Raw genomic sequence first — 23,755 nt, forward strand, 5'->3', positions numbered from 1 at the left:
TTTGGTGGTACATTCATACTGTCCACTGTCTTCAGGACAGTGGGGTGGGGTTCCTGTGTGTGAGAGTGTGGTCTGTAGCATGCTACAGACTGTACAGCAGTCTTGCCTACAGTTAGTTGCACATGGGTGGACTGCAATGACATAAGCATTGTCAGTTAACTGGTCGTATGGGTGCCTGTGCTGAATATGGATACTCACCCTCCTTTTATGTTTTGTTACAGGTTTTGTGGCCATAACACATGATATGTGGTATTACCTGGTAGTGCTGGTGTGCTGTCATGAGGCTTGCAGCAGGTTTCTATCACTGGACAGACATCAATGTTCTCCATACTGGGGAGGCCTCAGGAGCATGCATATTGAGGTTTACATCTGGCATTGATCAGCATTACCCTTCTGTTTCTTTCCAGTTTTGTTTTCTATGGTGGTGGGTTGGTCTTTTCGGCCTTGCCTATGAAAGGATCTCTGTAGGTTGCAAAAGCCTTAGGCAATATCCAGGGGCTCATGGGTAACAGGTGCAAGCCATCCCTGGAACAGCAGCATGTCTCACTATGGAGTCACCTATTACAACTGTATCAGGCATGTTGTTTCTCCTTCTGTTCTGTGACTGTTTGGCACACCAGCTTTGTGTACTATGTGTTACATGTGCTATGTCTGGAGGTTGTTTTATTGGGTGTCTGCTTTGGAGGCTTGTGTTGGTGTTGTGTGTTTGTAATTAGGGCCTCTGGGAATGTTTTTGTGTTTATGTGTTTGGTTTACAGCCGTTGTAGGTCTATGTGGGACTGGGTTTGAGGTGTATGTGGTTACCTTGTCCTCCTGACTAGTTTTGACAGTACTGATTTGGGGGTGCTCAGGCTCCGGTTTGGCTACCTGGTTGCGTCTATCACATACATTTGTATTTATTGGGGTGAGTTGTTGTTGTGTGTGTACTTGGGACAGGTGTCACATTGCCACTGGATTCACAGATTCTACTTGTTTTGCCTGGCCTTAGTGGATTGTATGTGTGGACACATTTTATTGCCATACTAGTGATCACTGATTACTTCACCTTTTATGTTTGATCTATCATGTGGTAGCTTCCTCATTCTCTTCAATGGTTTAGTAATTGCTGGAGTCCAGCATGCCAGATGCCTGGGTGTATGGCATTGTGTCTTGTTGTTTGTGATTGCAGACTCCAAGCACTCTTGGCTGTGTTCATGGTATGCCTGTATAACATGTTCTGCAGTGTGTCCCATATTCTGGACCTGCACAGGGCTTTTCATGGATTCCACATTGGTTTGTAGGTGTGCAAGCTATGCTTTATACATGTGTTTCACTGTGGTAATCTGGCCAGGGACTGGGGTCGGGATGTGTAACTACAGTGTGATTACTCTATGGTCTGGTCTTACCAGTGAGGGATACACTTCTCATCTTGACATCCAGTGCACATATTTCTGATTATCACATCCAGTATGCTTACCCCTCTTGTGGAAGTGTTACATTTTGCATGTCCATTTTGTTTGATGGATTCTGGGAAATTGTCTACACTTGTGTCAGTGCTAGTATAATACAAAGAGTATAGTGACAAACATCTCAAAAGCTGACTTCACACTTCTTCGGACTGAGATGGTATCCATTAAGCCCACTGGGCCAGTGGAAACCACAACACACAATGGTGACTCCTTCACAGATGCTTTCTACGGACATCTCCGAGAAAGCATGGACCATGCAATCACAAATAAAAACAAGACCCTCTCCACCAAAGGAAAGTGGCCTGTCTGGTGGACCCCAGCCATAAACAAACTGTATAACAGATGAAGGATACTAATGCAAGACAGAGCTACATCTCCTAAAGGGAAGGCAGCTGTGATCAGCATTAGTAAAAAGCTACATTCTCTCATAAAGACATCCAAGGTCAACTTGGAGACATAAATCACCAAAGACAATGAAGATAACCACACTGCCTTCTTCAGTTATGTCAGAAACCTGTGTGGGAACCCTCAGATATACTCAGAGTTGGTACGCAACAACATATATTTCAGTGACCTGACAGATATTGGCAACATTCTGGCAGACAGGTTCAGTGAAATGTTCCCCCTCCCTCACCCCCAAAAGAAGATAGTTATCACAGCTGAATGTAACCTCACTGTCATCTCGGATGTCCATGTGAGAGCCGCACTCAGCAAAGACAAGTACACAGCATCAATGAGACCTGATGGTATCCCCAGTTGCATGCTATGTGAACTCCAGAAGGAGCTAAACCCGTATATACAAATGCTATTTAACCTTAGCTTTGCTACAGGATATGTACCTGAACACTGGCGTACAGCAACAGTGGTCCCACTCCACAAAGGAGATGCCTCCACAGACCCTGGCAACTACCACCACACAAGCAACCAGCCTTGTCTGCAAAGCTATGGGAAGAGTCATTATGGAGCTCTTAAACAGAGACATTGGTGACCTACAGACCCTTGATCCCACCCAGTTCAGCTTTGTACTGGGCAGATCCTGCCTTTTGCACCTAGTTCACTATTTTGAAACTGTCAGTAGGGCCATTGATGAGGGCTACACGGTCCACACAGCCTACCTGCACTTGGCTAAGGCCTTTGACACAATACCCCACTCAGGCATCATAGACAAGCTCAACAGCTGAAATATAACACCATATGTCACAGGATAGGTTGCAAAATGGCTAAGAAACAGGACCCACAAAGTCAACATTGCAGGTGCCTTGTCAGATTCAAAGCCAGTCACAAGTGGTTTCCCACAAGGATCTGTCCTGGGACCCCTCTTATTTGGCATTTACTTTTCAGATGTGAAAGCAAACATAGGAGGGTTGTGGCTGACAAAGTTTGCAGATGACTGCAACCTAGGCACCATAGTGAATACATCAGCCGGCACACACATCCTACAGAATGCCGTCACAAAGACAGATAGCTGGTGCCGGAATCATGGCCTGAAACTGAATGCAACTGATGTGTAGTCATCCCTTTGGGAGGAACAAAGTACCCACAAATCAATACATAGACAGCAACCCACTGAGCACAGAAAACAAATCAGACACCTGGGGACACATGTAGATAGTGGCGTCTCGTTTGACACCCATGTTGCCAAAGTGGTTAGAAAGACTTTCTATCTTGCCCACCTTATCATGAAGGGTTTTCCATCCAGATCAAAGGAGGTCATTGTACCACTATACTTCTCCCTTATCAGGCCCATGATTGAATACAAAGCCCCATTTGGTATGTACCTCACCTAGCACTTGCAACAGCTGGAGATACCCCAAAAGTACCTTACCAAGAAGATCAGGGGTCTATAACACATGTTATATGTTTCCAGACTAAAGGAAATCCAGCTTTATTCAGTAGCATACCGCATACTTACAGGTGACCTATGCCTGACATACAAGACCATGTCCAATCAGGATTTGGTGGACATGCTCCACTGCAAGCAATCCAAATCCACCAGAACCATGAGAGTTAAAGATTTGAACCTCAGCACATACATGTATAGGACATGCTGGAGAGACAGAGTCATAACTCAGAGGCTTCTCACACTCTAGCAGAGTATCCCAGTTCATGTTAGACAGAGTCCCTCACTGACTCTCTTCAAGATAAATCTGGACAACTGGATGTGAGATTGTAGGTTTACCCCAGGGGTCTTCCCTGTGTCACTACTAGACAGAGGCACAGTCAAGTTATTCGATTACGTAAAGGGGTCATAATGTGTCACTACTAAGTCAGAGGCACAATATTCGGAATCTATTCTGTACACTTATTACCACTATAAGGGGTGGCAATAGCCACATCACTATGGCTAGGCTTATAAATGCACTAGGGCAGATAGCCTAGTAGTAAACTATGAAACTATGAAACTATGGTGTATGTGTAGGTATTGTCAGTCAAGCAATATAATGTGGTTTGGGAGGCTTGATATCTTCCTGTATTCCAACATTTTTTTGTCTATTCCTTCTAGCATGTCAAGGGATCAGTTGCTAGTGTCCTCTCCTGCTCAGCTGGTGAACCTGGGAATATTGAGGCAATGTTACAATTGCCTCATGTACATGGACAACCCTCTCCTTCTCCCATAAAACACAAATACATGCGAGAGATGCAACTATATAGCCAAAGTGGAGGCTGAGCTCTCTCAACAAGGACTGGCAAGACCAGAGAGGAGGAGAAGGTAACCACACACACCACAAACCCAGTCTCACATAGCACTATCACAACTTCAAATCATACACATAAACACACAAAGACATACTCGGAGGCTCTGATCAGAAATCTACCAAAACAGCAGAGGCCACCAAAGCAGACACCCAAACAACTGCCTCCACAGGGCACAGCACATGCAACACATAGACCACAGAGTCAGTGTGCCAAACAGTCACAGCCCTTAAGGCCAAACACAATGCCAGACACACTCGTCATAGGTGACTCCATAGTCAGACACACTGACGTCCTGCTCACCAGATTGAGTAAGGAGAAGGTCACAGTAAGCTGCCTATCGGGCGCTGGAATCCACCACATAATGCAAGCACTCAGGTCACTCAACTGCAAGTACAAGTATGACTCAGTCATTGTCCATGCTGGTGTGAATGACCTGAGATGTACCTCCCTGGACTACATGAAAAGAGACATAGAGGAGCTCTCTGATTATGTAGCCCAGGCAGGTATGACCCTGACCTTGAGCAGTATCCTACCTTCACCAAGAATGATGCCACAATACAGAGACAAGATGATCAGCTGTAATAATTGGCTTAAACTATGGTGTCAGTCAAAGGGGAACCAATGTCTGTCTGCCTGGGATGACATGCTGGACAAGCCATGCTGATTCGCAAGAGACGGCTTGCACCTGTCACCCCTGGGCTTCTGGATTTTGGCTAAGGCTCTTGCCACTCCCATTGTGCCTTTTTTAGGCAAGGCTCAGATTCTAAACCTACCACCCTAGAACACAAAAAAGGAAAAAAACTAAGGGTAATGCTGCTCAATGCCAGAAGTCTCAACCTCAAGATGCATGCACTCGAAGCCCTTCTCAGTATGGAGAACATCGATGTCTGTGCTGTGACTGAAACCTGGTTCAAGGCTCCTGACAGCACACCGGCACTATCAGGTGTTACCTCATATCATGCTTTCCGGTCCCAAAATCCGGACAACACCAAGAAAGGAGGGTGGGTGTCCATATTCATCAAGGACACCCTCACCTCAAGGTTGGTGGCAATGCACGATGCATCGGAGACCATCCAGGTGCAATTAACCGTGAAGCAAGACTGCTCTGCAGTTTGTAGCATGTTACAGGCCACCCTCTCAAACTCAGGAACCTCACACAGCTTTCCTGAAAACACTGGAGGGGATAAATCTATCTCCAAACACCATCATACTGGGTAATTTCAACTATCCAAATATAGACTGGGATCACTACTCAAGCCCCAACACTCTAGCCCAAAGGTTCCTAGAGTTCATAAACTCAAATGCCATGGAACAACTAGTCACCATCCCCACAAGAGGAGACAACATACTAGATCTCATCATCACGAACATGGGGTCACAATGTTCAACACCAGAAGTATACCCATCATTGGTGTGATCAGATCATAAACTAATCTCACTGGAAGTCCACATCCGCCCCACCCCAGATAAAAGACCACAGTGAAGAACTTCTCAAAAGCCGACTTCACACTTCTAAAGACTGGTGTGGTCTCTTTCAAGGCCCCCAAGCCAGCGGAAACCATTACCCAAGCCACTGAATCACTTACAAATGCCTTCTACCAGCACCTCCAGGACTGCATGGATCAGGAAATCCCAAACAAAACAAAGACTCTTTGTACCAAAGGCAAGCGTCCAGTCTGGTGGACCCCAGCCATAAACAAGCTCTACAACAAAAGGAAGGAGCTACTACAAGATAGAGCAAAATCTGTAGAAGGGAAGACACCCCTGCTCATTATAAGTACAAAACTGAGATCTCTCATAAAATCATCCAAGGCAAATTTTGAGAGAAAAATCGCTAAGGACTCAAAAGACAATCATAAGGCCTTTTTTAGCTATGTTAGAAACCTGGGAGGAAACTCCCAGATATGCTCAGAATTAGTTCAAAATGATGTAAAAATCACTGAACCTACAGACATTGCCAACATACTGGCTGACAGATTCAGTGCAGATTTCTCCCCTCCCCAAAGGAGAGATATCTATACCAGAGGATTGTAGCCCCCCAAACATCTCAAATGCTCAGGTGAGAACTGCTCTATCCAAGGCGAAAAACACAGCATCCATGGGACCAGATGGTGTCCCGGTTGTGTGCTCCACGAACTCAATGAGGAATTAAACCCGCAGTTAGGGCAGCTGTTTAATCTTAGCCTCACCTCAGGATACGTACCCAAGGAGTGGCGTACGGCAGCAGTGGTCCCACTTCACAAAGGAGGTGCCTCCACCGACCCCAGAAACTACCGTCCCATCAGCTTGACAAGCCTGGTCTGCAAAGCTATGGAGAGGATCATAATGGAACTCATAAATGAAGACATAGGGGACTTGCAGACTTTGGATCCAACCCAGTTTGGCTTTGTCAAGGGCAGATCATGCCTTTTAAACTTGGTTGACTTTTTCGAAACAGTCACCAAGGCCATTGATGAGGGCAAGGCAGTCCACACAGCCTACCTTGACCTGGCAAAGGCTTTCGACACAATACCCCACTCGGGTATCATTGAAAAACTCACCAGCTTAAATGTAAACCCATACGTCACAAGATGGGTTGCAAACTGGCTAAGTGACAGAACCCACAGGGTCAGAGTTGCTGGCGCCATGTCACACTCCAAGGCTGTCACAAGTGGTGTCCCACAGGGCTCAGTCCTGGGCCCACTTTTGTTCAGCATCTACTTTTCAGAAGTACAAGCAGACACAGGAGGATTATGGCTGACAAAGTTTGCAGATGACTGCAAACTGGGAACCATAGTTGAAAACCCATCTGACACAGACATCCTTCAGAAGGGTCTCATAGAAACGGATAACTGGTGCCAGAGCCATGGCCTAAAGTTAAACACTAAACAATGCATAGTCATACCCTTCGGGAAAAACAAGGTTACCCCTAGTTACCATATAGGTGGCAATCCTCTAAGCACAGAAGAGGTTATCAGGGATCTGGGCACCCAGGTTGACAATAACCTTTCGTCTGACACTCACGTTGCCAAAGTAGTTAGGAAGACCTTCTACATTGCCCACCTGATCATGCAGGGATTCACATCTAGATCAAGGGGGGTCATTGTTCCCCTGTACTCGTCACTCATCAGACCAATGATTGAGTACAATGCCCCATTCAGAATGTATCTGACCCGAAACCTGCATCAATTGGAAAGGCCCCAAAAATTCCTCACCAGAAGGATAAAGGGTCTCAAAAATATGTCTTATGCTGCCCGACTGAAGGAACTCCAGCTCTATTCAGTCGCTTACCGTCTGCTCAGAGGTGACCTGTGCCTGACATACAAGGCCATGTCCAACCCGGAATTAATGAACATGCTTCACCTCAAAACCTCTAAATCCATCAGAACTACAAGGGCAAGAGACTTAAACCTCAACACGGCTATTAATAGGATGTGCTGGAGGGACAGATTCATCACCCAGAGACTCCCTATGCTGTGGAACAACATCCCGGTACATGTGGGGCAGAGCACCTCGCTGGCTTTGTTCAAGAGAAATCTTGACCTATAGATGGGAGATCGCAGGTATACCCCAGGGATAACCTCAGTGTCACTGCTTGACAGAGGCACAGCAAAATAATGGGCATATTATCCTTCAAACTAAAGGGGTGGCGGAAGCCACAAAACTCTGGGCTAGGCATATAAATGCCCTAGGGCAGATAGCCTAGTATGAACCTATGAACCTATGAACATAGGCCTGGTGCGGTTCCTGCTATTAGGACAGTGGTCTGCAGCAAGCTATATAGTAGTAGGCAGTTTTAGCCATTGGTATTTGACCATGGCTAATCCATGTTGCTTCTTGTTGTGGTACCAACATGGGGGTGTGTTTATCCATGACATTTATTGCTAGTCACCCTCGTTTTGTAGCTAGTTCCATGTTTTTGCACATGTGCATCACTGTATGAGGTGTGACCTGGTAGTGTTAGGGTGCTGATGTGGGCTTTGACCCAGTTTTCTATTACAGCACTGATATCTACATTCTCTATACTGTGTGTGTTTACACTGCACGCATCTTGCTGTTTATACTTCTGGCATTGGGTAGCATTACATCTAGGTTCCTATCCCTTGTGGTACCTATGAAGGTGGGTTTGTGTTTTTGTGGTTTATGATTGGTGAGGGTGGATGTTAGTCAGGGTCCTCAGGTGTGCATATGGTACATGGTGTTACATTACTTAACACATGGCATTCATGCCTCAGGTGGTGCTGCAGGGCTGCCTCTGTTGGATGCACATACTACACTCCCTGTACATGTTTGGAAGCAGGTTGTGTCAGGTTAGGCATCCCTGTTACTATATGAGTGAGTCGGAGGGGGTATCAGTCCCAGTGTTCCTACTGAGCCAGTGTATGTGCTATGCGTTGCCTCTTTTGCCAAGGCCAGGGCATACTGGGCATGCCTCCTTCTGCCTGCTGGGGCAAGGTCAGGTTGTTCCTCCTCCGAGTCACCCTCTGCCTGTGGTGGTCTTGGCAATGGCGGGGGTATGTTTGGCCCAGCCCTATGCTGGTCCTGCTGCAGCTGTTTCCGCAGGATCATATTATGTAGCATAGCACATATCATGATCATTTGGGTACATGTAGTTGGTGTGTACTGCAAGGCTCCACCAGATGTGTCCAAACACCGGAACCGTGACTTGAGCAGCCCAAACACAAGCTCTATGACATTACGTGTTTGTGCGTGTGCCTCATTATGGCGTTCCTGTTCAGGTGTGTGTGCATTTCTGATGGGTGTCATCAGCCACGGTTCAAGTGCATAACCTGCATCCCCCACTAGGCGTCCGTGTGGGAAGTCTCCACTGGCAAATGATTGGTACAACTGCGTCAGATGCCAGATGTGGGAATCGTGGTAGCTCCCAGGGCAGCCAGCACACACATTCATTATTAAGCCCTGGGCATCACACACGACCTGGCAGTTGATGGAGGGGAATCCCTTGCGGTTAATATAGGTTCTACCCCGCTCACCGGCTGGTGCTTTGATGCATATGTGTGTGCAGTCTATTGCACCCAGTACCTCAGTGTATCCCGCTATTTGCTGGAAGAGACGCATATTGCTGGCCAATACCTCACGGGCATTGGGGAAATATACATGATCACCGACATGTGCTGACATGGCATCCAGGAACTGGTGCAGTACCCTGGAGGCTGATGCCTGTGATATCCCCATCATATCACCAGTTGGTCTCTGGAAGGTACCTGTTGCTAGTATTCTTAGGCCAATACATACCTTGGTTTCCAGTGGGATGGGTTCCCCTCTGTTGGTTCTGTGTGTGAGACGTGGCCTGCACAGCTCAACAATTTGCTGCAGAAGGTCTCTGTCCACTCTGTAGCGCTCTACTATCTCCAGCTCATGTAACCCATGGTAGGTGACCCTGGGCCTGTATACTCTCCTCCTTCTCCTCACTCTGGGTTGTCTGTCAGCATCTGCATTGTCACCACCCTCAGCAATTCGCCTAGGCCTGATTATAACAGCTATGGCAGCCCCTAGCATTTCTGCTCTGAGTTCAGATTTTTTCAGTTTTCATTTCTGATAGCTTACTCCTTTCTTGCAGTATCTCTTATGAGAAACAGCCTGCACTGCTGTTTGCAGTGTTTTAAGTACTGGGTTGGGCTTCTAGTCTGCCTGTGTAATTGCCTGCTTCCAATTGTTTCCACCAATTAACTCCAGCAGTATCCTCTGGCAGCTTCCCTGTAATTTGGTTGTTTCCTTTTTCCTTTCTGTTTCCTCAAGGGGAGCAATGTGCACACCAGCTTAAGCACGCTCACAGTTACTTAAACCCGCGCACACATCCTTACGGTGTTAGGCAGCGCACACATCCTTACATGGTGTAAACTTGGCTGATTCATGGTAAAGCAGCGTGCACACAGCCCACACGTGCCTGCCTGCAAACCATTGTAAGCGGTTTGCAACACGCTCCCACATGTTGACCCTGCCTTACAGCGCACACCGCGCATGCGTATATCAAGAAAGTTTGAGTGTAGGGATAGTGTGCACCCTCTATTTCTTGACTTTCCTAGTGTTCTGTTGGGACACACCTCTCTCCCTGATGTCTGTCTGTCATCTGTCACGTTACACTGCCCTCCAATCTGATACATTTATTTCTATTATTCCCCCCCGTGATGTCACCTACCTCTTACTCTGTTCCTCCCCCTTCTGTAACTCTTACACTTCTCGGAAAGTGCTCACTACCTATGTGGCAGTGTGATTCAGTATTGTAACCCTCATTTACATAGGATTGCCTAGTAATGCTTAGTTACATTTCTTACACGGAGCTTCCCCCCCTTGGCAACCACTACACGGAGGCCATATTGTTTTTGGTCTGCTAGTCCCTGCATTGTCATTCCATGTAATACATTAAACCCACAATTGTGGGCTTATAAGCTTCGGTTTTCAGTTTTAGGCTGTGCACCCCGTTTGTGCAGGTGTGCGCTGCAGTTACACATGAAAATCCCATGAAAAAAAAAAAGTTATTTAAAATACTTTTGCAACACTTTTTAATGCCAATGGCCACATATTTGGCCATTGGCATGCTAAATGAAACATATGCACCCTTTATTTGGAGCTGACATAGCTCCGTTGTCAATTGCAGAAATGTACTCAGTTGTCAGCTGAGTACATTTCTGCACTTTCGTCCTTTACACGGACTGGTTTAGGCTTCTTGGATCGCTCAAATACCTCATTTGCATATCTTTGAGCTGCAAATGAGGTATTGAGCATTTCCACGCCCAGTCCGTGTAAGAGACGTGTTAGCTGTCTCTTACACGGAGGTTTGGGCTGTTCCTGGATCGGGAGGCTTACACGGAGGCTTACACTACTCTTAAACTCCGTGTAAGCCTTTGTGAATCCTGCCCATTGTGTCTGTAGCTGCCATAAAGTAATTTAATTTTATCTATTTTTCTGAAGTTTTGCTGGACTGAAGTTAACCTCTTGTATTTCAGTTTCCACTATTAAAATATATACATTTAAATAGTTACAATAGTGCATGTACATTTCTGTTCTATTCCAGTAGGGCATGCTGTGGTTACATTTTAAACAGCACTTTGCAAAAAAACTTTACAACACACACTTCTGTACTAGCAGTTTGATATACACATGACATACAGTTCTAACACAGTTGTAACACAAGCATCTTATAGAAATAATTTTGATATTCAGCAATGATATATAATTATTTACAAACGTCCAGATAGCTGTGCTGGCAGTATCTCCCTTTGTCACATTTCTATATAAATCATGTTGATATTCACAAATGACATAATTATTGAAAAAATTCAAGATAGCTTTGCTGGCCGTATCTCCCTTTGTCATGCCACTAACTACATTATTTGTAATTAAATTATTATTAAACTTTCCATTTGTCAACCTCAGCTGTCCCTCTTACTCCACATGGATGACATGATAATATTTAGCACAAATAACTCTGTATCCACAGTGCAGAAAGACCTGCAAGCAGATTTCATAGCTATAATCCACAGGCTCACTACCATAAACCTCAGCTCCAGAAAAAAAAATCAAAGCTATGATTTTTTGCAGCATACAGACCCCCCAACACAAATTTTTTTGCATATCTATGACCACAAAAGCACCCCAATGAAAACACTCTGTTTTCAATAGCTCAGCATTTGGCTTGACCACTATAATACACTAAAAAAAAATCAAAATGTCTCCCTGTTCATTAAAGGGTTGGCTTTCTCCTAAGATCCCAACTATTTAAACTCCTAGTCAAACAGACCTTCTGTCCTCTAACAGCTAAACAAATTAGGACAACCTTCTTCTTACAGTCTCAGAAACCACAACTACTCCACTCCCACACTGCAACCTTCAAAACTAAACTGCATTGTGCAGATCATTGCTTCTCTATACTAGGTCTAAAATTCTGGTAAAGTACTGCCTTGCTAATAAAGATACCTCATTGTACCCTAAATATAGGGTTGAACTAAAGACACATGTCCTTTGATTAGCAAACTTACATTGCTCTCATCCAACCAACCATATTATTTAACCTGAACTGCATCATTATCTCTTTCTCCTACTACTAACGTTCTTACTTTCCCTTATGTGGCACATTCTGTTTCACCAGTCTATGTTTTTCATTCATGTAATCTATTGCTTAATATAACTTATCCATCCAGCTGCTCACAAGCTCTAGGTAATATTTTTCTTATACCTGTCATTCCCACTTCACAGCTGGAATTTTTAAACACTTCACTTTCACAAGTTCATAGGTATTTACTAGGCTATTGATCCATGAGGATCTTAGAAAGCCTAGCCATACATTCCCATAAAGTTTTTAGCCATTATATTTTAAGTATGAATAACCCAGAAATGAGGACAACATTTACAGGTTGCCCCTATCCATGTGGGACAAGGGTGCTAAACCAGGCATGAGTTTGTGGTTACTCATCCATTTGTCTATATTACATTTGACTAGTGTAAGAAAAGTGCTTTACTTTATGTGGAGAGGAAGGCAACTCCAAAGAAGTGGTATTCTCTGTAATACATATATGTCCCTCCAACATGTTCTATTTATGTTGCAAGAAAACAGATTTAGATCTCTTGAGTGGGTGTTTATGCTGCCATTGGACTTGTAAATATGCATCAGGTCTGAAACAATAGGGTCTGTTGATGCTCTATACATGAGGCAGAGATCATTCCTCAGTAGCCTGTATGACACAGAGAAGAGGGACAGGGATTTGATATGGTCTGCATATTTTTATGATTTCAAACCTGGATTTTCTTAGTGAAAAGCATTGTTGGTATTTAAGTTGTGTCAAGCATTTGGTGATGTACATCTTGGTGTCCTTTGGTGGCGCTTATGATGGCACAAATTATACAGTCATCTGCAAACCTGGTCACCCATAAACACTTAACAGTAGCGTTGACTTCCAAGAAGTAAATACCAAACAGGAGTTGTCCAAGGAATGAACCCTATTGGCAGGTCTTTTTTATAGGAGTTAGAACAGCCCACTCTAGGTTCCTAGGTTATCTCTGTGAGCCAGCTTGCTATACAATAAGTTATAGAGGGAAAACACTTAGCTGGGATAGTTTATCTATGATACCAGAATGTGGAATGGTGTTGATTACCTTTGCAAGGTTGAGATATGCAGTGTGCAATCATTTGTCCTCTTCTGTTGCTTTAATAACTTTCTTGAAGAAGTCATCCAGGTTAAGTAGGTAGGATCTGACCTTCACAAATCTGAACTGACAAGAATTTGTAGGTTACCTATCTTTTTATTAATTAATTCCAAAATTATCCTTTTCATAGTTGTACAAATGAGGATGGTCAGACTTAGTGTGTCTAAAATTCCCTGTGTCCATTGATGCCCCAGCATTGTAGCTGGATGACAATTGTTGTCATCCATTTGTCTGCACAAAGCCAGTTTGGAGGATGACGTTCAGTAGCCATCGAAGGGGGTCTGCCAGATCCTGTTTCAGGCTGACCAGTAAGAAGTACAGAATGTTGTTTGGCTCCAAAGAAGCAGAGTTCTTGGCATATGATAGTGCCTTGAGGACATGTTCATAGATTTGATGGGTTGCAGATGCAGGTATGAGATCTGGGAATGTAGGTAGTGGGGATGAAGTTGCAGCTAAATTTATCCACTACTGGATTGGCTGTGTCTTCAGGGTCTGAGGATCTAGTCTCAGATATAAACCTTCCTTAGTCATTTATTACTGTATTTTTCTCCATAAACAATATTATTGGTACATTTCTGTATAGTCTGGTGTCCTAAACTGCAGTAGATGTTCAACAGTGAGAGAATTGTTTCTGATCCAGTTTGTGCTTCAGTGCTTTTACATTCTGCTTATCCTTTACCTGGTTAAAGTTGCATTCTGTGTCCACCCCATCCCCCACTAACACATTAACATAGAGTTTCTGAAAGAGCTGCAGTGCTGCTTTTATTTGATTGGGTACCTTTCTAGCTAGCCTGCTTATTCCTTGAAAACATTTTACAACCCTTCCACTGTTTTTGCTGTACTGGTTTTATAAGGCTGTGTCTGTGGCCTCCAGCCCTTCTAGTAACCTGATTTCTAAAGCCCCTCCCTCTCTCCCCTCCTTCATTGCTATTGACTGTTGTATAAGCTGTTTATGTTCTCTTCCCATCTGTTGTTTTCCATGGATCCATGATACTTAGTGCCCAACCAGCAAACCAGTATCTCTCATGTTTAAACCTCCTTTATTACATATTCTCTTCTGCTCATTTTCCTAGAGCTCAACAGAGCTTGGAGTTCTAGCCTGTATTCCAGAAGTGTTTAGCTTGTATCCAGTACCACCCAGACAAAGTTAAGTGTGATTGCTAAATTGTACTTGCTTAAGTTAGTTTGAGTGATCTCTACTGTTTCCTGCTTTTATGCATGCATTTCAATTTTTTTTTTTTGTAAAAAAATGCTCTTCCTCTTACTGTTACTGCTATAAGGTTGTCTTGAAATTACCTTCAGCAAGGAATTTCCAGCTAGTTTTGAATTGGTTTGTTGTAGCATTCTACCTGTGGGTCTGTTCTACTGTGTTTTTTTATTAGGAGGACTGGGTTTATTCGTCTTGTGGCAGGAGTTGTTTGTCTGATCTACTTGAATTGGGAATATATAGAATGACTCATAGTGTAGTCATTTTATTGGCTAGAAGGCTCATTAGTCAGTTTTCCATTTTTTCTGTGCTGCTATAAATGTTGTGTGTTTGCATGGTTTATCAATGTCCTGTGCAGCAGCAAACAACTAGAAAGCAAAATTTCCCACTAGAATGCTGCATAAAATATACCCAGTAATATAATATAGAACATATATATTGTGCACCGACAAGCTTAGCACTGATAGTTGAGCATTGAGTGGCAATACCTACAGGTTTAGTAGACTTCAGTATTGTGAAAACATTAACATAAGTAGAATTGAATACTATTTAGCATAATCTGCCCCACTAAAGCACCTTTATTGATCTGCACCAACAAAGCATCTTTGATAGCCTTCTAACCCCAAAACACCACCCCATTGTAGCTCACCAATCAAAGGATTGGACAACAAGGATATGCAATTTTCTAACTTCTGTGTAACCAGCTTGGTGGATTTGGGCATCCTGAGACAATGTAGTAGTTGTCTGATGTTTACTGGCAACCACTTAATTTTTAAAGAAGCAGAAAGAGTATGTGGGAGGTGTAACTTATACAATGACTTTGGATGTCTAGTATTTGTCAGCTTGGGAGGACATGGTTACTAAACCAAGGATAGTCTGCACCTTTCCCCTCTAGGCTTTCAAATACTGGCTAAAACTTTACACACCCCCATAGTGCCTGCTTTAGACAATGCCAAATTGACAAACCTACCAACATAGCAAAATCAACTCAACTGAACCTCAAGATGTTACTGCTCAATGCCAGGAGCATAAATAAAAAAAAAAAAACTACACTCTCTTGGAGTCCTCCTCACACTCAGGAATATAGACATCTGTACAGTTGCCTAGACATGATTTACAATGACAGGGAGTCCCCCAGTAGTACAATGTTTCAGTGCCTTCCACAGTTTTAGATCAGTAGCTGCAGACAAGGGTTAAAGGTGGAGGTGCCTCAATATACATCAGTAACAAGCGTACCTCTAGTGTGGTAAAACAGGATGACTTGCTGGAATTAATCAATGTGCAGATCACCCTAGACTAAATTTTGTACCATATCCTAACAAGCTATAAAGCACCCTCCATGTCCCAAGAAGCTCACAATGGATACTTGGAACTACTGGAGGCATTTAACCATCCAACCTAACACCCTAGTCATGGGACACTTTAATTACTCCCTCTATAGACTTGGAATCCTACAAGGCTTCATATTTACAGGCACAGAGATTCCTGGACTTTGTAAATATAAACACCCTTGGCCAAATAGTGAATACCCTCACTTGAGGCTCCAACATACTGGACCTCATGCTCAATATGGAAGAATGCTTCACTCCACCAATATCTCATCTTCTTGATAAGATCTGACCATAAAACTGTCTGCTTTGAAATCAAAATCAATTCTATAATTGCATTAAAACCAGTAACAGTTAGGTAGTATTCCAAGGCAAATTACCTTTCTTCAACTCTTTGTTTCCTACAAGAGCAGAGTCATCATGAAACCAGAGTTTCTGTGTATCCTGTAAGAGTATACTCATATTTACAGGTGACTTCCCTGTACTCCTGAAAAGAGCATACATATAACTGTTTTCAAAGTCTAATTGCAGAAGTCCTGTTAAAGGTACACACAGAAAACAAAGGCAGCAAGGTGGCAGTCTACAAGTTGATATGATTTGCTAAGCATACCAAGTGAAATGGCCAGCATGGGATATGCAGAAATGAAGTTATTAAGGATTGTTTGCAAAATGTTATAGAAAAATATGGCATATTTCCAGGTTTACATTAATAATGCAAAAATAGTGTGAGATACTGTCTTGTTGGGGATGATGTATTTAAGCAGTGGATGTCAGTCAAAAATGACATTAAAATATGGTAGGTAATGTGAAGACATTCTGAGATATAAATACTCTTTTGGTAAAGCAGTTATGACTATTACCTATATTTTCATAATTACATTAATTTCATAAAAGCAGTGCAACCTGCAATTGAATAAATGGTGCCATCTTATACAAAAAAAACTAAGCCAATGTTGCCACTGATAATTGCCATCTAACACAAATTGTGTTGCAGATTAATAGTGTTTTGAAATATTGTGAAACTATTTTATTCATAATTTGCATATAATTGGCAATATTACAAAATAGCAGTACGTTATCCCCTTTTGTCATGCATTGTTGATGTCACTTGTCTCGTGTATTCAAAAGAGATGATAAAGCGTTGTAATGGATTCAAGATATTTATTGTACATAAACAACAGGAACTGTAAATGGAACATGTACTTAAGCTAACTGACTCAATTATTACTTCAAACACATCTGCATGTGCATCTCCATTCATGCCTGCGTTCACTCTGACTGGCTGTACAAAATGGCACTGATCTTGCACATGCTCAGTAACTTATATGCACATGCTATCTAGCTATAGTGGCTGACTTGGTACAATATACTCAATGATCTACATCCTCCCTCTTTTATTTGTTCAATGTGCAATAGGAGAACAAAACATTTTACATGTGAGGTGTCACATCAACATTTAATAACAAATCTGAACTCAAGTCCAAGTCACTGTGTATTTTGGATTGGGTCTGGAAATTCTACCCGATCTGGTCACATAAAAACTTTGACTGTGCTTAGCAACAGAGACAGTCTGGGGATTCTTTCTCAACTGGAACTTCAGGGGATACATTGGGATTGCTTGAAGAAACGACACTGTTCTCTGGATTTCGAACAAAGGAGTCATTCTGAGAAATAAGAGTCTTTGGCACAGGCAATGTGGTGCATCACTGGTTCAGAGACTGGTAATATGTTTCTGATTCCTTCTGAAACCCTTTCCTTCAGATTGTATGATGTAAGATCTCGGTTCTTCACAAAGATTTTTGATGATACTCACACAGTCATATCCTTTAGATGTTTACATTCTTACAACTTCTCCCTGTCTTAATGGTCTAAGAGGTTTGCAGGACTTATTGTAGTACAACGTTTCTGACTGACATTTTCTCGAAAATTGAGCCTTGACCATTCTGTTGTTTTTTACATTTGGTACTAACAATTGTTTACTGATCAGTAAAGTTGTTCTCGACTATTTGAATATTAATCTCTGAGCAGGTCAACCAAGCAAATTATCCTGAGGAATGTTTCTGAGATTGAGTAACTTAATAAAAACATCGGTACCATCTCTCTTGGATTTCTTGAGTGCTTAAAACGTAAATTTAGAAAAGTGTGTAACCCTCAAACAAATATTATAATGGAAAGGTGCATATTTTACACAAGAAACCAAAAGCCTGGTGAAACTACAGCAGTATATATTATTGACTTGAGAAATAAAGCTAAAATGTGCATAATTGGTGATATTTGAGATGAGTTGATAAAAGACAGGCTTGTGTCTGATGTTAACAAGAGCGACCGTAGATCAACTGGTGCCCTAGGCAAAAGGGCTCCACGGCACCCCCCACCACACTACCTGGTGCCCCCATCCTGGTCTACCTACATCAAATAAATACTGGAAAAGCATAGTGAATTAACATTGAGCAAAGACATAGAGATTTGTCAAATATATGAGCTTACAGAAAAGCACACAAATATGCTTACGAATGAGAAAAGCATGTATACAGTATCTGCTAGTGCACGTGTTAATAGTGTGCAACATAAAGTTAAGATGAAAAAGAGATATAACCTAAAGGCTGGCACACCCAACTTTACTATTAACTGTAAACCGATTGGGGTGCCAAACATCCTTATTGTTAACTGTTGTAATTGTGGAGGCAGTCATGAACCTAAATGAGAAAAGTGCTTAGCTTTTGGTCAGCAATATTACAAATGTAAAAAGTGGAATCATTTCAAAAGGCTTTGTAAGGCTAAGGTGCCACAATCTTTTATAAAAGGCAGTATCCAAAGAAACAAGTAGATCAGATAGAGAGCTGCGAGCAAACTTTTTATCTTGATGGTGTCTCTGTGATTGATGGAACAGTTAACACAGTGGACTATTAGTTGGGAAGTTGGAAGCAAAGAGTGAACTATTCTGTACTGTATGAATTAATGGGAAACCTGTAGAGCTTAAAGTAGACACTGGATCCAAGTGCAATCTTATAGCAGCACAAATGTTTGCTAAAGTAGAAGTTAGTGAGAAACTTGATTCAGCGAAGTGTGCAAAACTAGTTGCTTATGGTGGTGAAGAGATTAAAACTGATGGCGCAGTAATGCTTTTGTGCCATTTTGCTGGAAACAGCTATGAATTGCAATTTTACATACTCAAAAGATACATGCAGTCATGGTTAGGCCTCAAAGACAATTTGAGAATGAGACTGATTTCATTTAATAAAGAGGTCCACCATCTAAGTTTGAACAACAACGATAATTTACACAGTATATTTTTTGTGAATATGATGATATTTTCAAAGACGAGCTTGGAAAACTTCCAGTTCCATATTCCATGAAGTAAGCCCAGTTGTCAGACCAGCAAGGAAGGTTCTGGTAGCAATGCAGAGCAAAGTAAAAGCAGAACTTGACAAAATGATGAATTTAGGTGTCCTTACACCAGTAGAAGAATCAACTGAATGGGTATCCTCCATGGTCGCAGTTCATAAGAAAGGTTCAGATGATATTCAAATATGTATTGATCTGAGACAACTAAAGGATTTAAATGTCCTCATCATCTGATGCGTACAGTAGAAGAAGTAGCTGCTCTCATGCCAAATGCAATTATTTTTTCAGTCTTAGATGCAAAAAGTTCCTTTTGGCAAATTTTGCTGGATCACAAATCTTGATTGTTAACCACTTTCAATACATCATTTGGTAGATACAGATTTCTGAGAATGCCATTTGGGATAAATTCTGACAGTGAAGTGTTTCAGCATTCCATGGCACAAATTTTTTCTGGTTATCCATGTGCTATCATAGTAGACAACATTATTGTAGGGGGCAATGTTGAAGACGAACATGACAGAAATCTCAGGAAAGTTCCAGACCATGCACGTGATGTCAGTCTTAAACTGAATCCTCAGAAATGCAAATTCAAACTAAAAGAAGTTACTTAAATGGGTCATCTATTTACCAGTTCTGGCTTACAACCAGATCCGTCTAAGCAAGCAGCTATTCTTGAGATGCCAGTTTCAGAAAATGTCACATCTTTACAATGTCCCATGTTTCAGCTTGTATCACAATAGGGTGATTTTACCACTCACCTGCATACATGGCAGGTGCATACACAAATAAACTTTCCCTCTCAATGGCTTCTGAGTCAAATTTTACATTATGCTAAATCCATGTTCTACTTAGCTTACAGTCACAGGCTCTAATAGCCTTGTGGTCTGGACCCTGCAGCCACTATTGATAAACCACCTGAGGATGTTGCAAACACCTTCAATCGCTTCTTCCCTGAGACTATCCAATCCCTAGTTAGACAGCTACCTCCAAGCTGCCCTAGCAGCCTTGTGGTCTGGTTTCTGAGTCAGCTAAATTAAGAAGTATAAATGCTTTTTTATGTGCGTCTTTATCAGAAGATTCAACCTGTATGAAAATATCATATTCATCAAACACCAGCGGTCCAGGTCTGCAAAATCCCTCTGCCATAACAACAAAATTTGTTTAAATATAAGCATAGACTAGGTACTTGTAATTATACCCAAACACAACAATCTCTCTGAAATGGCTTCATTTTAACATTACTAACACTGCAAATATTCCGGACACTTTGGATACTTCAAATAACTTTAGTTAATGCAAAAAAATAGTACATTGCAAAGAATGCCCTGTGCTCCTAGACCCAGTCGGCTGCCTTCTCTCCCTTGTGGTGCTTTCCCTTCTATCGGCTAGCTTGAAAGGCTTGTAATACTAGAAGGATGTCACCCTGCTGACTCCCTAACTGAAAGTCTGTCTTGAACTGTCTCACGAAAAAATAAAAACTGCTAAGGTTAATATCTTTAATTCTCTCTATTGTGCCACATTAAATGCTGAACTGGGTCTACAGCACTAATAGGGCATCCCTTACATTCAATCTAATCCCCTAAACCTCTGCAGAATTGGCTAACTCCCAGTAGCTATGCAAAGTGACTCCTGGTGGCTACAAAGTAAGAATTCCCCTCCTTACCATCAAAAATTGGGGTAAACATGCTAAAACATAGACTGTAAGCCCTTACAGAAAGTGTTTCTAACCCCTAAAATGCTAATAGAGCATAGTATGATAAAATCTTAAAGATTACGCTAAATCCCTATTCTACTTACTTCAAAAGATAGCACTTAGGAAGCAGTCCAACTCCAATAAAACACTTTTATTTAGCTTCATGAAGTAAAAAGACATCCACATAAATGTTTTACATATAAATGCGTTTTCGTCCTCTCCTGACTATTCTACTTACCTTACAGTCAGAGGTTCTAATAACCTTGTGTTCTGGTGATGTCTATCAAACTTAAATCCGTTCCTCCTGCTTACCTACGTATGTGAGGTTACATATCCTATTACTGGAGCCACCATTTTCAAATGCCCTGTGCTCCTAGACCCAGTCAGCTGCCTTCTCTCCCTCGTGGTATGTTATTATGGATTTTAGCAATTTCGTGATACAGCAACTGTTCTTTAATGTATTTGTAGCCTTATGTTTATGATTTATTCCTTTAATTGATGCAAAGTGCAATATATTGATTAGGAACCTATTTCTACTTGAGTTTATTAATCCTACTAGATAAAGTTCCATTTGTTTGCTTGTTAGCTTGGCGTGTTTACTCTGTACTACATTGTTAGAGTACTGTATTATGCTTGCAAATGCAGTATCTTTCTAAGCCACCCTAAACTGAGTGGCTTCTTTTAAATAAGTTGTTACTTGTCGCCTTATGTCTGAAACTGCCTAGAGGCTAAATTTGTACAACTGTATCCTCCTTTAATTCTGAAAGTGCTGTATAGTGATTATGAAGGCAGTATTTCTCTGTTAAGTTACCCTAAACTGAGTCGCTTCATTTACATTACTTTTTCCTGGTCATTTTATGTCTGAAACTGCCTAGAGACTAAAACTATACTACTATTTGTTAAACTATACTAAACCATGGGAAGATAGTCTTTTTGTGCTACTTTATCTTAATTGTTGAACATTTTAGCTACTACAGTGTTAAGTGCAATGTAAGACTGCTGGTATCCTTGCATCTAAAATGCTACTCTACTTCACCAATGTACGTGCGAATGCTCTGTGTTAGTTAAATGTGACTGACCAAGATATTTGTTCTGCAATACATGTATTTTTATCAAATATGACAGGACAAGTTGAAAAGGGAACACTACTGGTTACATCTGCTGCCTTGCCATATGTTAAATATTATTCCTGAAGTATGTCTTAGCCAGTTACTCATGTTCTTCTAATTTATCTTATCCCTTCCCTGCTGACTCCCTAACTGAAAGTCTGTCTTGAACTGCCTCACAAAATAATAAAAACTGCTAAGGTTAATATCTTTAATTCTGTCTATTGTGCTACATTAAATGCTGAACTGGGTCTACAGCACTATTAGGTTGTCCCTTACATTCAATCTAATCCCCTAAACCTCTGCAGAATTGGATAACTCCCAGTAGCTTACGCCAAGTGACTCCCGGTGGCTACAAAGTAAGAATTCCCTCCCTTATCATCAAAAATTGGGGTAAACATGCTAAAACATAGACTGTAAGCTCTTACAGAAAGTGTTTCTAACCCCTAAAATGCTAATAGAGCATAGTAAGACAAAATTTTAAAGATTACGCTAAATCTCTATTCTACTTACCTTACAGTCACAGGCTGTAATAACCTTGTGGTCTGTCCCCTGCAGCCACCATTGATAAACCACCTGAGGATGTCACAAACACCTTCAATCGCTTCTTCACTGAGACTATCCAATCCCTAGTTAGACAGCTACCTCCAAGCTGCCCTACCTCTAAGTCAGCTATACCCACTACCCAACTCTCCTTTAAAATTCAACCAGTTGCCACATCATTTATTCAAGCCCTACTCAAAGAAGTAAAACCTACTACCCTATTAGCTGATCTCCTCCCTGCTGAGTATCTGCAAAAAGCTGCACTTGCCATAGCATACCCCGTCTCCATTCTAATCAGTCGAACCATAGCAGAAGCCACCATCCCCTCCATCTAGAAAATATCCCATGTAATACCACTCCATAAAGGTGGCAGCTCCACTGAACTGTCCAATTTCAGACCCATAGCTATATTGTCACCACTGGCTAAAATTATGGAAAAATGCATCCATAGACACCTGCTACACCATCTTATCCAGAACAATCTACTGGCCAACAATCAGCATGGTTTCAGGCCTCACCACAGCACTACCTCTGCCTTCCTTGCCTTCTCTAATGCCATAAACAATAATCATAACAATAACAGATTATCCTCAGCCCTCTTCTTGGATCTCTCCAAGGCGTTCAATATGGTTGATCACCAGCTACTAATCCATACCCTGAAAACAGCCAACCTAGATAATCAAGCTCTCCAACGGTTCCAATCTTACCTGAGTGGTAGACAACACACTATCCTATGGCAGAACAAACTATCCAACCTCCTATCTTAACACCCTGGGAGTCCCCCAGGGCTCAATACTGGGACTTCTTCTGTTCACCATTTTTATTAATGACCTCTACACTGTCATCCCAGATGCAAACTGCATTCAATATGTGGATGACTCCACTCTGATTTGCTCTGCTACCTCTCAGTCAGATCTGTGGACACTATCCCAGAATACTTTTAACATAGTTGAAAATTGGCTCTCTGATTGTTGTCTGATCTTAAACCCCATTAAAACAAAGTTGCTGCTTTTCTCCCCCACTAGTCGGTCCGTTGATTTATCCTTTTCTATAAAATCTAATAATGGCACTACAATCTCCCCAGACTCCAATACGAAACTCCTAGGTGTTATAGTTGACAATAACCTTAAATTTGTTTTGCATGTCAATCAAACTATTAAAACCATCAATAAAAAATCTTGAGTGATTATACAAGATCAAACCTTTCTTAACCCCACCCTCTAGATCTGCCATTGCATGCTCTC

This window comes from Protopterus annectens, chromosome 1.part2 (assembly GCF_019279795.1).
Source record: "Protopterus annectens isolate FY-2018-M chromosome 1.part2, PAN1.0, whole genome shotgun sequence".
Taxonomy (NCBI): domain Eukaryota; kingdom Metazoa; phylum Chordata; order Ceratodontiformes; family Protopteridae; genus Protopterus; species Protopterus annectens.